The 15004-nt window shown below is 44.5% G+C and overlaps 1 long non-coding RNA gene across 1 annotated transcript in view; it reads right to left on the minus strand.

The window, feature by feature from the left end:
- Nucleotides 1-13146, minus strand: part of LOC132210722 (uncharacterized) — a 75637-nt gene extending 62491 nt beyond the window's left edge. The window contains exon 1 of the long non-coding RNA XR_009446902.1: nt 12816-13146. This is a non-coding gene — a long non-coding RNA (uncharacterized LOC132210722). The remainder of the gene's footprint in view (nt 1-12815) is intronic.
- Between the last annotated feature and the right edge of the window lie 1858 nt (nt 13147-15004).

The following is a 15004-nucleotide window of genomic DNA, read 5'->3' on the forward strand; positions in this document are numbered from 1 at the left end:
TTTACCCAAATCCACCGCTTTCTCAGGAAGTTCATTCCACACACAAACCACCCTCTGTGTAAAAACTTTGCTCCTCAAGTCTTTTTTAAATCTCTCTACACTAACCTTAAAAATATGACCCCTGGTCTTGAAAGCCCCCATCCTAGAGAAAAGGCACCTACCATTAACTCTATCTCTACCCCTTGTGATATTATAAACTTCTTTAAAGTCATCTCTCAACCTCCTATGATCCAGTGAAAAATGTCCCAGCCTTTCTTTATAACTCAAACCTTCCAAACCTGACAACATCCTGGTAAATCTTTTCCATCCCTCTCCAGCTCAATAACATCTTTCCTCTAACTGGTCGACCAGAATTGGACACATTGTTCAAGTGGAGGCCTCACTAATGTCTTTTACAATGTAAGCATGACTTCCCAAATTTTATACTCAAAGGACTGAACAATGAAGGCAAGTATGCTAAATGCTTTTTTAACCGTCCTGTCTATATGTGATGCAAATTTCAAAGAATTGTGCACCTGAACCATTAGGTCCCTCTGTTCCACAACACTACGGAAAGCCATACCATTAGCTGAAAAGCCTTACCATTGTTTGTTGTATCAAAGTGCAATGCCTCACGTTCATCCAGATTGAACACCATCTGCCATGTTTCAGTCCATTGACCCATTTGACCAAGATCCCTTTTGTAATCTTAGAAACCTTTCTTCACTGTCTGCTGTGCCACCAATTTTAGTGTGACCCACAAACTTACTAACCACACCTTCTATATTCTCATCCAAGTCATTTGTATAAATGACAAACAAAAGAGGACCCAGAACCAAGCCGGATATTCCCTCTTGTGGGGCATTATGAGATGAGAGGTGTAATCTTAGGATAAGGGGTAGCAAATTTAAAAGAGTTGAGGAGAAACTACTTCTCCCAAAGGGAGAATCTGTGAATCTGTGGAATTTGCTACCCCAAATTGTGGTGGATGCTGGGATGGTAGGTAAATTCCGGGTGGATTTAGGCAGATTTTTGATTGGGAATGGGTTGAAGGGTTATGGGGATGAGGAGTATGTCAGCTGTGATTGAATGGCAGAGCAGACTTTGATGGGCTGAATGGCTTAATCGTGCCCCTGTGTCTTATGAATTTATGAACTTATGAACATAAAGAACCTTGTTGAAGATTTTACTAAAGTGTAAGCAAACAACATCTACCACTCTGCCCTCATCAATTTTTTTGGGTAACTTTCTCAAAAACTCAGTCAAGTTTGTTAGACACAATGTTCTGCACACAAAGCCATGCTGACTATCCCTGATCAATTTTTGCTTCTTGAAATGTCCATAAATTCTATCTTTTATAATCACTTCCAGCAGCTTGCCCAGAACCGATGTCAGACTCACAGATTTACAGTTCCACAGATTCTCCTTACAACCATTCTTAAACAAAAGTACAACATTAGCCACTCATCAGGCACCTCACCCATTGTTATAGATGATGCAAATATTTCTGCAAGGGGTTTTGTAATTTTCTTCATTACTTCCCCCAATGTTCTGAGATACATTAGACCAGATCCCAGAGATTTATCCACCTTTATAATCTCAGAGACCTCCAGAATCTCTCTTCTGTAATGCGAACTGTTTTTAAAACATCAAAATTTATTTCCTTGCATTCTTTAGTCTCCGTTTCTTTCACCACAGTAAAAACTGGCATGAAATATTCATATAGTATCTCTCCATCTCCTGGGCTCAACACAAATACAGCCCCTTTATTTCTCATTTTTCTTATTTCGTGACCATTGTTGGTATGAGTTGCTGCTTAAAATGAGATATATGGGGAATTTTAGCACTGGCAGTGAGGTGCTACTGCACTGAGCTCACAGAATAATTTTAGAAACAGGAAAAACAGCCAAGCTAACATTGTTGTACAAGGAACATTCCTGGAGTCCTATTTGTGTGACTTCTACTTCACCCACCATTTGTTTGCACTCATCATATTCTCAAGGTCCTAGCAATGGCACTTCCTCATTTGGAGAGTTTGGGGAATTTGGGACTTAGTTTGATGTTAGCCATGGTTCTGGGTTATACCAGTGACTTTGAAAAGTGGAAAATGGAGAGCCCGCGGTTTGACATTTATTCAATGGTTTTCCTCTGCACTGGGCCGCCAGGCAGACTTGCCACATGTATGTGAAACTGACACAAACTGTGGTTATGTTGCCAAGTTTTTCCAGGCTGTAGACTTTCACAGCCAGTCTGCAAACTGTGCTGATTCCAGACACCCAACTGCAGGTCCTGACAAGGGATTGGATGTGAGTGGGTTGTCAACCCCAGGTTGATGTAATCCTGGAGAAGATGCCATGCTGTTAACTGACCCGCCTCCAATTGACTGCCATTGGATGCCCAACCTGTCCATGCTTGCAATGTACCAATTGCAAAACTAATAGCCTTTTCTTTCATTACCTTATGGAATCCTGACTGGCAGGTAGAATCATAGAATGCAGATAGAGACCATTCAGCTCATCGAGTCTTCACTAACCATCCAAACAACATTTCACCCAGATCCACCTGTTCCCATAACCTGGCATTTCCCATTGGCTAAGCCACCTAGCCTGGACACTATGGACAATTTAGCACGGCCAATCCACCCTAATCTGCACATCTATGGACTGTGGGAGGACATGGAGCATCCGGAGGAAACCCACACAGACATGAGGAGAATGTGCAAACTCCACACAGAGAGTCACCTGAGGCTGGGATGGAATCCATGTCCTTGGCGCTGTGAGGCTGCAGTGCTAACCACTGAGCCACTGTACTGCCCATGGCCTTCATTTTCTCATGCCCAACATAAAACTCGCGTGATTAAATAAATTTGTATCAGGTTGTTTGCGGCAGTGGCTTGGAGCTTGGTCATCAGTTCCTGGCACCTCCCGGACAAAGATAGAAAAGTGGCGACCCAAATCTGCAGGCTCTTTATCGTGGCATCGAGGCCTGTTTGTGTTCTTGTAGCCCACTACATGGTTTCCTGCATTTTCACTGTACAACTTTGGGGCGGCACGGTGGCTCAGTGGTTAGCACTGCAGCCTCACAGCACCAGGGACCCGGGTTCGATTCCAACCTCGGGTAACCGTCTGTGTGGAGTTTGCACATTCTCCCATGTCTGCATGGGTTTCCTCCATGTGCTCTGGTTTCCTCCCACAGTCCAAAGATGTACAGGCTAAGTGGATTGGCCATGCTAAATTGCCCATAGTGTTCAGGGGGTGTGTGGGTTATAGGGGGATGGGTCTGGGTGGGATGCTTCAAGAGGCGGTGTGGACTTGTTGGGCCGAAGGGCCTGTTTCCACATTGTAGGGAATCTAATCTAATCTAATCAACACAGTACCTTTCTAAGACGTCATCTCTGTCTGGTAGAAAGATACAAAAGCTATGTGTGAAATTAAGGGTAAGTTCCAAATTTCATCATGGCCAAATGAAGGGCAGACACTGTTGTAATGTAGGGAACACAGCAGCTAATTTACAAACCCCCACCATCGGCAATTCAACAACAACACCAAAGATAGTAGGAACTGCAGATCCTGGAGAATCTGAGATACCAAGGTGTAGAGCTGGATGTACACAGCAGGCCAGGCAACATCAGAGGAGCAGGAAAACTGACATTTTGGGCCTAGACACTTCTTCAGAAATAGGGGAGGAGAAGGGGATTCTGAAATAAATAGGAAGAGGGGGGAGGCGGATAGAAGATGGATAGAGGAGAAGATAGGTGGAGAGGACATCTGAGATGTTCAGGAGTGGAATGCCTCATCCTGGGAGCAGATGCGACGGAGGTGAAGGAATTGAGAATAGGGAATGGCATTTTTGCAGGAAGGTATGGGAGGAGGTGTATTCTAGGTAGCTGTGGGATTCGGTAGGCTTGAAAAGGATGTTAGTTTCCAGGTGGTTCAAAATCTCCCCTCCCCGAACTGCATCCCAAAACCAGCCCAGCTTGTCCTCGCCCCCTTGACCTGTCCATCCTCCCTGGACCGACCTATCCCCTCCCTACCTCCCCACCTACACTCACCTTTACTGGCTCCAGCCCCGCCTCTTTGACCAGTCTGTTTCCTCTCCACCTATCTTCTCCTTTATCCATCTTCTATCCAACTCCCCCTCTCTCCCTATGTATTTCAGAACACCCTACCCCTCCCCCATTTCTGAAGAAGTGTCTAGGCCTGAAACGTCAGCTTTCCTGCTCCTAAGATGCTGCTTGGCCTGCTGTGTTCATCTAGCTCTACACCTTGTTACAACACCAGGAATACTAAGATGGAATAAGCTACCTTTGAGGCCCTGTCTCTTGTTGACAGAAATAGGTCTTTCTTTGCCAACATTAATGAAAGGATCAGGTAGAGATTGATAAATTTTGGATGACCAGTAGTAGGCAGAGATGTGGGGATGGGGTGAATAAAAGACATTGAAGTGTTTGATCAACCATTGTCGTATTGAATGGTGGAGCAGGATGGACTGAATGGCCTACTCCTGTTCTTATGTCCCTATAATCACCAGGAAACTCTGGTGTCATCAGGGACCCATCCCTTTTTTTTTAACTCACTTACACCTTTTGCCTCTCCCTCATTCTCCTGGAGCAGGTTGTGATGAGCTGTCTTCTTGAACCACCACAGTCCATGTGCTATGGGTTGACCCACAATGCCATCAGGAAGGGAATTCCAGGATTATGACCCAGCAACAGGCGAGGAACAGCAATATATCTCCAAGTCAGGATGGTGAGTGGCTTGGAGGGGAACTTGCAGGGGGTGATGTCCCCATGTATCTCCTGCCCCTGTCCTTCTGGATGGCAATGATTGTGGGTTTGGAAGGTACTATCTGAGGAACTTTGGTGAATTTTATAGAGAGTACACACTGCTGCTACTGAGCGTCAGTGGTGGAGGGAGTAGATGCCCGAGGCTGTGGTGCCTGGATGGTGTTGAGCTTCTTGAGCGTTGTTGGAGCTGCACCCATCCAAGCGAGTGGGGAGTATTCCATCACAGTAGTGGTGAGCTTCTTGAACCACTGCAGACCACCTACTATGGGTTGACAGCAGGTCAGTCAGGAAGGAATCCCAAGATTTTGACTTCTATTCGAGGATTTTGACCCATTTGTCTAAGCACACTCTTGAAACTTCAATTGACCCCCAGCCTCAATATCTTTTTGGGGGAGAGTGTTGACCAGTTCTTTTTATTTCCTGACATCACCCCTGCACAATCGAAGTTTTAAAGTTTTAGGCTCCCTTGTTCTGAACTCTCCTTTGCACCAGTCATAATGCCCAGTGCGCAGAAAGAGACCTTCTAATTGGAAAATGTCTGTGGCATCCATAGAGTTAAAGAGAGATTTTGGATGGATTGATAATATCTTAAAACTGAGCAATAATAAATTGTTCAGGTGATCTTTACTGCAAATGCCTGAAGGGAAAGAACCGTGTGCAGTATTTCAGCATCTGAAACTGGCCAGGAATCAAGATCAAATTACCCTCTGCTTGCCAAATAGGACGAGTTCTTAAACTCATCTACATTAACAATGGGCCACTGAATGCCCAAAGGCTATTGTTGCCATCATAATGTGTCCTGCTTCACTATTTTAATTGGCTCACCTCCTACATTCTATCCTGCAAAAGCTCAGAGCTGTCCAACACTCTTTCTGCCAGCCTAACTCACCGCCACATTCCCTTTCCCTTTTACTTCTGTGTTCATTGACCATTATTGGCTCCCAGTTAAAAATCCTTCCATTCAAATCACTCAGTAGCCTCTTCTATTCCAGCCCTAATATCTTTGGAGGTAGTTGCATTGCCAAGACGATGGTTCTTTGAGCATTCCCAATTTGAATCATTCTCCAAAAGTGGCTGCATCTTCATAGCTTTGGAATTCCTTCCTGACAAAGCTCTCTAACTCCATATCCCTTACACTCCTTGAAACCATCTTAAAACTCACTTTCTCGAGTGGAGATCAATTTAGGACAGCCAATAGATGCTTGCCTTCCTACTAATGCAATTTTTTTCCACTGGAGCCATGCGAGATGGAGGGGTAACCTAATAGGGGTTTATAAAATCATAGATAAGGTGAATAGCAAAGGCCTTTACTCTGAGGTGGGGGAATTCTTAGGGGCCATATTCTTAAGGCGAGAGGCGAAAGGGCACGAGGAGCAATTTTTTTACACAGAGAGTGAATCGCGTGTGGAATAAACTGCCAGAGAAAGTGGTGGAGGCGGGTACAGTTATAACATTTAAAAGATATTTAGATAAGTACATGAATAGGAATGGAGGGATATGGGCCAGGGGCAGGCAGGTGGGAAGAACTTAAAATGTGAACGTGGTCTGCCTGGTCTGGTTGGACTGGGAGGTCTGCTTCCATGCTGTATGACTCTATGACAAAACAAACTTTTGATCAAGCTGTTAGTTATCTATCTGCATGTCGCTGTGTGCTGCCTTGTTACCAAATTTTAATTTGATAAAATCCTTGGGATGTTAAAAGTGCTATATGAATGTAAGTGGTTATTGTTGTTGCCTGGAACAACTACTTTGAGGCTGGCACTTAACACTAGCTGCTGCCTGCGGTCTCATGCCCTTAAAGGATGCAGAGCCATCAGTCGGCAGGAGTGGGGTGTGTGGCATGGGGAGTTGCAGGTGACAAGTGATGAAGTCATTGAATCCATAATAAGTGGAAAGAGGGGATATGTAATCAGCTTTAAAACAAACATCGACATGACAGAGAGATACTGTCTTTCTGTCCAGATGTTTCAGTGAGGTTCCATGAGACATCTGCCCTACAGGAAATCAGCTTCATCTGCAAAGCCCTAAGAACCTAATCAGGGAGGTGTGGCAGGATACAAAAGAAAAATCAAAGGAAGTTGCATGTGGCTCCAACTGGTCTGATCTGTGAAAGGATGGAGCCAGCGGAGAGGAAAGAGTCCACCAGACTGGAATTTATCACAAGAGCTTTCCTCATTTTCCCAGGGTGAGCGGCTCCACCTGCACCAGCTGTAAGTGTGTGTGTAAGCGAGTGTATTTCTGTAACCTCTATTGAAATGCCAAGCTTGAGTCAACATCTGGCGGTCACTGAGCAATCTCAAAATTCCTTCTTAACAATGTAACGCCCATGTACTTCATAATACCGAGTGATTACATCAGTCTTTCAGCAGTCCCGCAGTTTGGAATGAGGTCAGTGCCTTTCCGAGTAGACTATTCAAACACCTTATACATAACCATGGTGTCACTATGTCACCCATATTACCACCATACCAAGTGCAGAATAGGGGGCATTGGGTGAAATCAGGTCAGAACATGGCCTACTTCCTGGTTAAAATAGTTCGTTGATTGTCAATTGTAAGGTTTTAACACCTTTGGAACTGTTTTACTCCTGGATTGGTCCCCAGCAAGTGTCTGCATGTCCAAACGAAAAGTGGGGGGCAAGTTTGGAATGCTGCTTTTTGGATGGATTATTTTTTTAAAAATCTACTTTCTCCATGCCCCTTTTCTTGTCTCCCATGGCTACCATTGGTCTCTGCCAAAGGCCAAATTCAGGGGGACTGACAGTGCCACATCTGAGTGGCATGAACCCATAAATGACCCAAGAATGTAAGAAAAAGGAGCGGGGGTCGGCCACATGGTGACTTTGGCCTGCGCCACCAGTCAATAAGATCACGACCAATCTGATCCTGATCTCAAGGACACTTCCCTGCCCGTTCCCCATGACCTTTCACCCCTATGGTTCAAATTTCTGTCCATCTTAGCTGCTATTTATATCCAATGCCTCTGTCTCTGGAGTTTCTAGAATAGAGAATTTCAAAGCTTCATGACCTCCTAAATGGGTGACCTCATTCTCCTGAATCAGTGCCCCTTCGCTCTAGATTTTGTCATGAGGAGCACCCCCTCTGAATCTTATCTACTCCGTTAAGATCAACTCTCAAAGGTTTAAGGGGATTTGGCCCAACCTGCACAATGTTATAAGACAATTACTTAATTTCTCATAGGATGGGGGTATCTCTTAAGGCCGACATTTGTTGCTCAACTCTAACTGCACTTGAACTGAATGGATTACTAGGGCCATTTCAGAGGGCAGTTAAGATTTCAGAATCTCCTACAGCCAAATCAGGTAAGGATGGCAGATTTCTTTCCCTGAATGAGAGACGTTAGGATACAAAAGTGCCACAAGTGAATTAACCGTGTTTTTACACAACCAATACTGAGACTAGCTTTCTGTTCCAGATGAATTAATTGAATTTATGGAAAAACAAAGTTGCTGGAAAAGCTCAGCAGATCTGGCAGTGTCTGTGGAGGAGAAAACAGAGTTAATGTTTTGGGTCCGGTGACCCTCCCTCAGAACTGATGGTGGCTGGGAAAACGTCAGTTTATATGCAGAAAGTAGGGAGGTGGGTGGGGTAGAGAGTAAACGATAGGATACAGCCCAAAGAGAGAGAAAGACAGATGGATAGACGATGGAGTTGCTAACGATTTTCTCTCTCTTTGGGCTCTATCCTATAGTTTACTCCCTACCCCACCCACCTCCCTATTTTCTGCAAATAAACTGACGTTTTCCCAGAAGGGTCACCAGACCCGAAATGTTAACTCTGTTTTCTCCTCCACAGATGCTGCCAAATCTGCTGAGCTTTTCCAGCAACTTTGTTTTTGTTCCTGAAATATACAGCATCCGCAGCTTTTTTGGTTCTTAACTGAATTTACGTTCCACCAGTAACCTACACACCCCAAGAATTAGCCTGGCCTCCTCGATTACTAAACCAATGACATTATCACAATGCCATTACCTCCACTTTCCTTTTCCAAGAAGTCCCAGTGAACTGACTCCAATCTCAATGCATCCGCGACCACATGTAAGGAGATCTAATTGTACAATACATCATCTGATGTTCCCACACCAACAGCTTTACCAAGCCTCCAATACAGTGGGCAGGTAACTCCTGAATTTATGGAAAATTAGACATCCTTTCCCATCACCTGAAACAGGCCTCTGCCTTTTGAAAATGGTGATAATGGGCCCAAAGTCATCTTACTGCATTTAATTAACCATAAAATGAAGATGTCAGTCTAGTTTGTGTACATCATGCAATTCATATAATCACAAACGAGATTTTCAACCTTGCGAAATTAAGAGAGGGAAAGTAACAGATTATTACATTGCTGATTCCAGGGATGGTGGGTCTGACATATGAGGAGAGATTGCCTGAGTTGGGATTGTTCTCACCAGAGTTCAGACGGACGAGGGGGAATCTCATAGAAATTCAAACAGGACTGGACGGGGTAGATGCAGGGAGGATGTTCCCGATGGTGGGTGTGCCCAGAACCAGGGGTCACAGTGTGAAGATTCGGGGAAGATGATTTAGGACAGAGATGAGGAGACATTTCTTCACCCAAAGAGTGGTGAGCTTGTGGAATTCATTACCACAGGAAGTAATTGATGCCAAAACATTGAATGTATTCAAGAGGTGACTAGGTATAGCATTTGGGGCAAATGGGATCCAAGGTTATGGGGAGAAAGCAGGATTAGGCTATTGAGTTGGACAATCAGCCATGATTGTGAAGAATGGCGGAACAGGCTCAAAGGGCCGAAGGGCCTCCTCCTGCTCCTATCTTCTATGTTTCTATATTTGCTGGATTGAGATAAAGGACAATGGGTGGACCTTGCTTAACAATGGAATATAATGTGGGAAAATGTAATAGTATAGACTTTGGAAGGAATAATTGGGGAACTGAATATTAACTAGATGGAGAACGACTGCAGATAGATCCAGGAGAGAGGGTTATGGAAAGGGGGGAGGGTCTTCATCACGGATCCTAAAAAGTAGTATGCAAGTTAAATGAGTAGTAGAAAATGTAGAAGGAACGTTGGCCTTTATTTCAAAGGGAATGGTGTAGAAAGCTATGCAAGTCACTAGTTAGACCACACCTGTGAATAGTTTTGGTCTCTCTAGCTGAGAAAACATACACAGGCATCGGAGAGTCAGTCCAGACAAAGTAAATCTCAGTTTGGAAGGATTTCCTTGTGAGGAGTGGTGGAGTAGTTGGGCCAGTATTCGTTGTCATCGAGAAGAATGAAACCAAGGGACTGAATGGCCTACTCCTGCTTCTGTTTCTCATGTTACACCAATTGCGAATAGTCTTAACCATAGACATTGTCAGGTCAGACAATAACAACTTGCAAGCATACAGCACATTCAGGTAGCGCCTTTAACCTGGTGAATTGCTTGCTTTTTAAAAAACATGTGCTGTTTAATCTTCTGATCCTTTGAGGTCTCGATAGGATAGATGCTGAGAGGTTGTGATAACAAGGTGTGGAGCTGGAGGAACGCAGCAGGCCGGGCAGCATCAGAGGAGCAGGAAAACTGACGTTTCGGTTCGGGACCCTTCTTCAGAAAATGGCACCTCTGATGCTGCTTGGCCTGCTGTGATCATCTAGCTCCACACCTTGTTATCTCAGACTCCAGCATCGGCAGTTCCTACTATCCCTGCTGAGGGGTTGTTTCTCTTTGTGGGAAAGTGTTCAACGACAGGGCATATCTCAGATGAAGGGATTGTACATTTACAACAGGCATGAGAAGGAATTTCTTCTTTCAGAAGGTAGTGAATCTGTGGAATTCTTTTGTGTTAAGGTTTGAACCATTACGTGTATTCAAACCTGATATTGACAGATTTTTAGTCAGTGAGAGGAATCAAAGTTGTGGGGAAAAGCCATCTCTTTCTGCACTGTAGGCATTCTATGATAAATATGCCATTCAGCCCATCGAGTCTGCACTTTCATTCAATGGGCTCATGACTGATCTGATCATCCTCACCCTCACTTTCCTGCTTGATGGGCTGAATGGCCTCTTTCTACAAAGTCGGCATTCAACCCACTGAGTCTGCACCAACCCTCCAATGAGTATCCTAGCCAGTCCAGCCTTCCTTCCCCATTCCTGTAGCCCTGCGTTTCCCATGGCTAACCTACCTAGCCTGCAGGTCACTGGAAATCACAAACAATTCAGCATATCTTTGGACTGGAGAACAGAGGAAGGGTCACTGAACTCAAGACATTAACTCTGATTTTTTTCTTCACAGATGCTGCCAGACCTGCTGAACCTTTTCAGCAACTTCTGTTTTTGTTCCTGATTTACGGCATCTGCAGTTCTTTCAGTTTTTACGGACTAAAAGTAAGGTCCCTGCAGGCCTCTTTGGTACAGGAGGTCTCATGACACCATTTCAAAGGAGACCGAGGGAGTTCTCCTTGTTTCTCTGGGGCAAGTTTACCAACATCACTAAAACTGATTATCTGGTCATTGTCACCTTGTTGGAGGGTGCTCTGGGCCAATTACCTCTTGTTGTTTCTTACGTGATAACAGTAACTACACTAAGTGATAGGGGTCAGTTAGGCTAGATGGCTGGTTTGCAACACAGAGCGATACCAACAGTGTAGGTCCAATTCCAGTATCGGCTGAGCTCACTGTGAAGGTCTCACCATCTCACCCTTGTCCGTTGCTTGAAGTGACCACTGAGAGAGTGGGTGTATAGGATATTGCTGTTACACTCTGAAATATAGTGGTACTGCTCTCTGCACGTTCAGAGATGGACCACATACGTAGTTGTTTTTTTAACTAATTTTTCCACTTGCTCTTTTGGCTCAAGAACATTATAACGGGCAGTCTGGATAGTTGTGGGGGTTGGGGTAATGCAGTTAGAGAAACACTGAGTCTGTCCATAGGCATCAGCAATAATTCTTGTTCTCGATTGACCAGCACTTACTTCAAACATTGTGACCCAGTAGTATCAGACCCTGGGTAAGGCAAAGACCTCACACGCTTTCCAAACACTTGCTGGCATGCACACAAATGCCCAAATAGCCTCCTTCTGTACCACAATCACTCCACGTTACTTCACGTTTGATAAACGTCGCCTAATATAATCAAGTTGCACTCAAATGCATTTGGTGCAATTTACCATTGAGCTAGTGAGGCCCTTCACTGTGGAATAGCCATGTGGCTGTCAAAGGGGGCCGACAAATGGACGCCGAGGAGAGTTTGCAGAACAAAGCTGGGGATAATATAGCAATGTCTCATAAAGTCAACACCTTTGAGAGAGGAGGAAAGAGGGATATTTACAAGTCAGCATCCATCAAACCAGATACCTGGAAGACTGAGTGTTTACACAAGGAGTTGGCGTAGTGTAAGTGAAACTGTTAAGTCAGATGGTTGACAGTTCACGTTCCCACTCCAGAGACTTAACCTAAACGTCTAGGCTGACCCTCAAGTGCAATGCTACAAGGGTTCTGGAGCTTGCAGTGCTGTCCCTCTGATGAGACATTTAAGCTGAGGCTTCGAGAGGCTGTGGAAACTCAAGTGACTATATTGTGAAGGAAAATGGGGAGTTCTCCCAGTGCCACGGCCAGTATTCATTCCCAACCAACAGCATAGAAACTGGTCATTAATGGACACATTGTTTGCTATGTTTGCAGACTAACTACCAAGTTTCCTAGATAATGAAGTTGCCACAGTCCCAGAGGGCTGCTATGCTATTACAGAGAGATCACCTGTGGTGCATTTAACCTGTCTCAAGCAAGGGGTGAGGTTGAGAAGGCAGTATCTACAGAGTAATCTCAGCTGGTGCATGGACTAAATTTGTGCTGCTGGTGTTACTTTGCATTGCAATCCAGCTATCCAGTCAAAGGAGCTAACCATTCCCCCATCACAATGATCGTGACTAAAAGACATATCATTGGCTGTAAAGAGATCTGGAACATTGCGTATGGCACTGTAGCTTTTCCTCCTGAACTGGATTGAATGAATAACTAGGTAAAAAACAGAATAATTTTCTTTTCTAAAAATAATGTACTCACGTGCACACCCTGATTATTATGCACTGGGAATCTTGCCAGCTGGTTCTGCAAAAGCTTCTTGCAGCTTTGGCCATTGTAGAATGCGAAACCAATGTTAGTCAACTCCTGTGCTCAGAAACCTGGTTGTCATTAACAGAAGTAATGGCTGTTGGTTGCCATTTACTGGCTATTGGGATACAGCATGTTCCTGACACTATCGGTGTGTCTGCAGTTCGGCAGTAAACATGTCATGCGACACTGTTTTCGGGAGAGCATGACATTTTATTTACAGTTTGTTTTACTGCTGGATTAGGCTTTAACTGCTGCTGCTTTAATCCTATCCTGGAGTCAGTCACAGCCACTACAATTTACTGGCTATTGGTGAGCTAAGTATTGGAGGTTGGCCCATACAGAGCCTGACTCAGGTATTTCTCCCATTGCATTTCCTCCCACTCTCTTTGACAGACTGCCCATTCCAGGCAACACGCCCAAACCAAAGGAGGAATGGAAGAATGACTAAATATCAAACAAATATTTACATAGCACCTTTGGGGCCAAGCAGATGCTTTAGAGCAACTTGAAACATTTCTGAATTTGTGTCAAGGCTGTAATGTCAGAAAAGCAGCAGCTAACCTGCAAACAGCAAGCTCCCATGGAAAGTAATGTGATATTAGTGGGGTCTTAGTAAGATGCTGTTGTTGCTGTACAAGACTGGGGTGCTGTGTGGCCCAGTTTGATCCTTGCTTAAGGAGGGATCCATTCGCATTGGAGGCAGTTCGGAGAGAGTTCACTGGGTTGGTTCTTAGAAGAAGGAGGTCACCTTTTGAGGAATGTTGTGTAGATTGGCTTATACTCTTTGGAGTTTTCAAAAATGGGAGGCAATCTTATTGAGCCATTTATGTTTCTGAGGAGGGAGGCCTGACAAGGCCAAATGCTGATAGGATGTTTCTTCTCATGGAGTATCTAGAACTAGGAGGCTGTTGTAGGTTGCAACGGGACATTGACAGGATGCAGAGCTGGGCAAAGAAGTGGCATATGGAATTCAACCCAGAAAAGTGTGAAGTGATTCATTTTGGAAGGCCGAATTTGAATGCAGAATACAGCGTTAATGGCAGGATTCTCGACAGTATGAAGGAACAGAGGGATCTTGGGGTTCACATCCATAGATCCCTCAAAGTTGCTACCCAAGTTGATAGGGTTGTAAAGAAGACGTATGGTGTGTTTCGTTTTCATTGCCAGGGGAATTGAGTTTAAGAGCCATGAGGTTATGCTGCAGCTGTATAAAACTCTGGTTAGACCACACTTGGAATATTGTGTTCAGTCCTGGCCACCTCATTATAGGAAAGATGTGGAAACTTTAGAGAGGGTGCAGAGGGAGATTTACCAGGATGCTGCCTGGACTGGAGGGCAGATCTTATGAGGAAAGGTTGAAGGGCCTAGGGCTTTTTTCATTGGAGCGAAGAAGGATGAGAGGTGATTTGATAGAAGTGTACAAGATGATAAGAGGCATAGATAGAGTGGATAGTCCCAGACCCAGGCAGAAGTGACTATTACAAGGGGGCATAATTTTAAGGTGATTGGAGGAAGGTATAGGGGAGATGTTAGAGGTAGGCTGTTCACACAGAGACTGGTGGGTGTGTGGAATGTGCTGCCGGCAGTGGTAGTGGAGTCAGATACTTTAGAGACTTTTCAGTGACTCTTGGATAGGCACATGGAGGATAGTAAAATGGAGGGTATGCAGGGTAGATTGATCTTAGTAGGATAATAGCTCGGCTCAACATCGTGGACCAAAGGGCCTGTGCTGTGCTGTACTGCTCTGTGTTCTATATCTCAGAATCAGCTGTTTCCTGTTGAAGATGGAGCTGAGGAGCAATCTCCTCTTTCAGACAGACATCATTTTCTCAGTCCCGGGGCATCTGGATGCTGGGTCTTCATGTACATTCACCGCTGGGATAGAAATGTTTTTGAACTATAGGGAAGTTCAGGATTATGGGAGACAGGAAGGAAAGTGGAACTGTGGCCACAACCAGATGAGCCATGATCTTTCCAAAGAGCAGATCAGGCTAATAGGGCTGAATGGCCTGCTCATGCTCCTATTCCTAATGCTGTACCATATTGTAAACAATCTTGACCACACAAAACATTGGGCCATGTAATAACTTGCATATATATCATATTCATTTTGTACTATTCACCTATTTGCTGTATTT

Source organism: Stegostoma tigrinum, chromosome 19, assembly GCF_030684315.1.
Source record: "Stegostoma tigrinum isolate sSteTig4 chromosome 19, sSteTig4.hap1, whole genome shotgun sequence".
Taxonomy (NCBI): domain Eukaryota; kingdom Metazoa; phylum Chordata; class Chondrichthyes; order Orectolobiformes; family Stegostomatidae; genus Stegostoma; species Stegostoma tigrinum.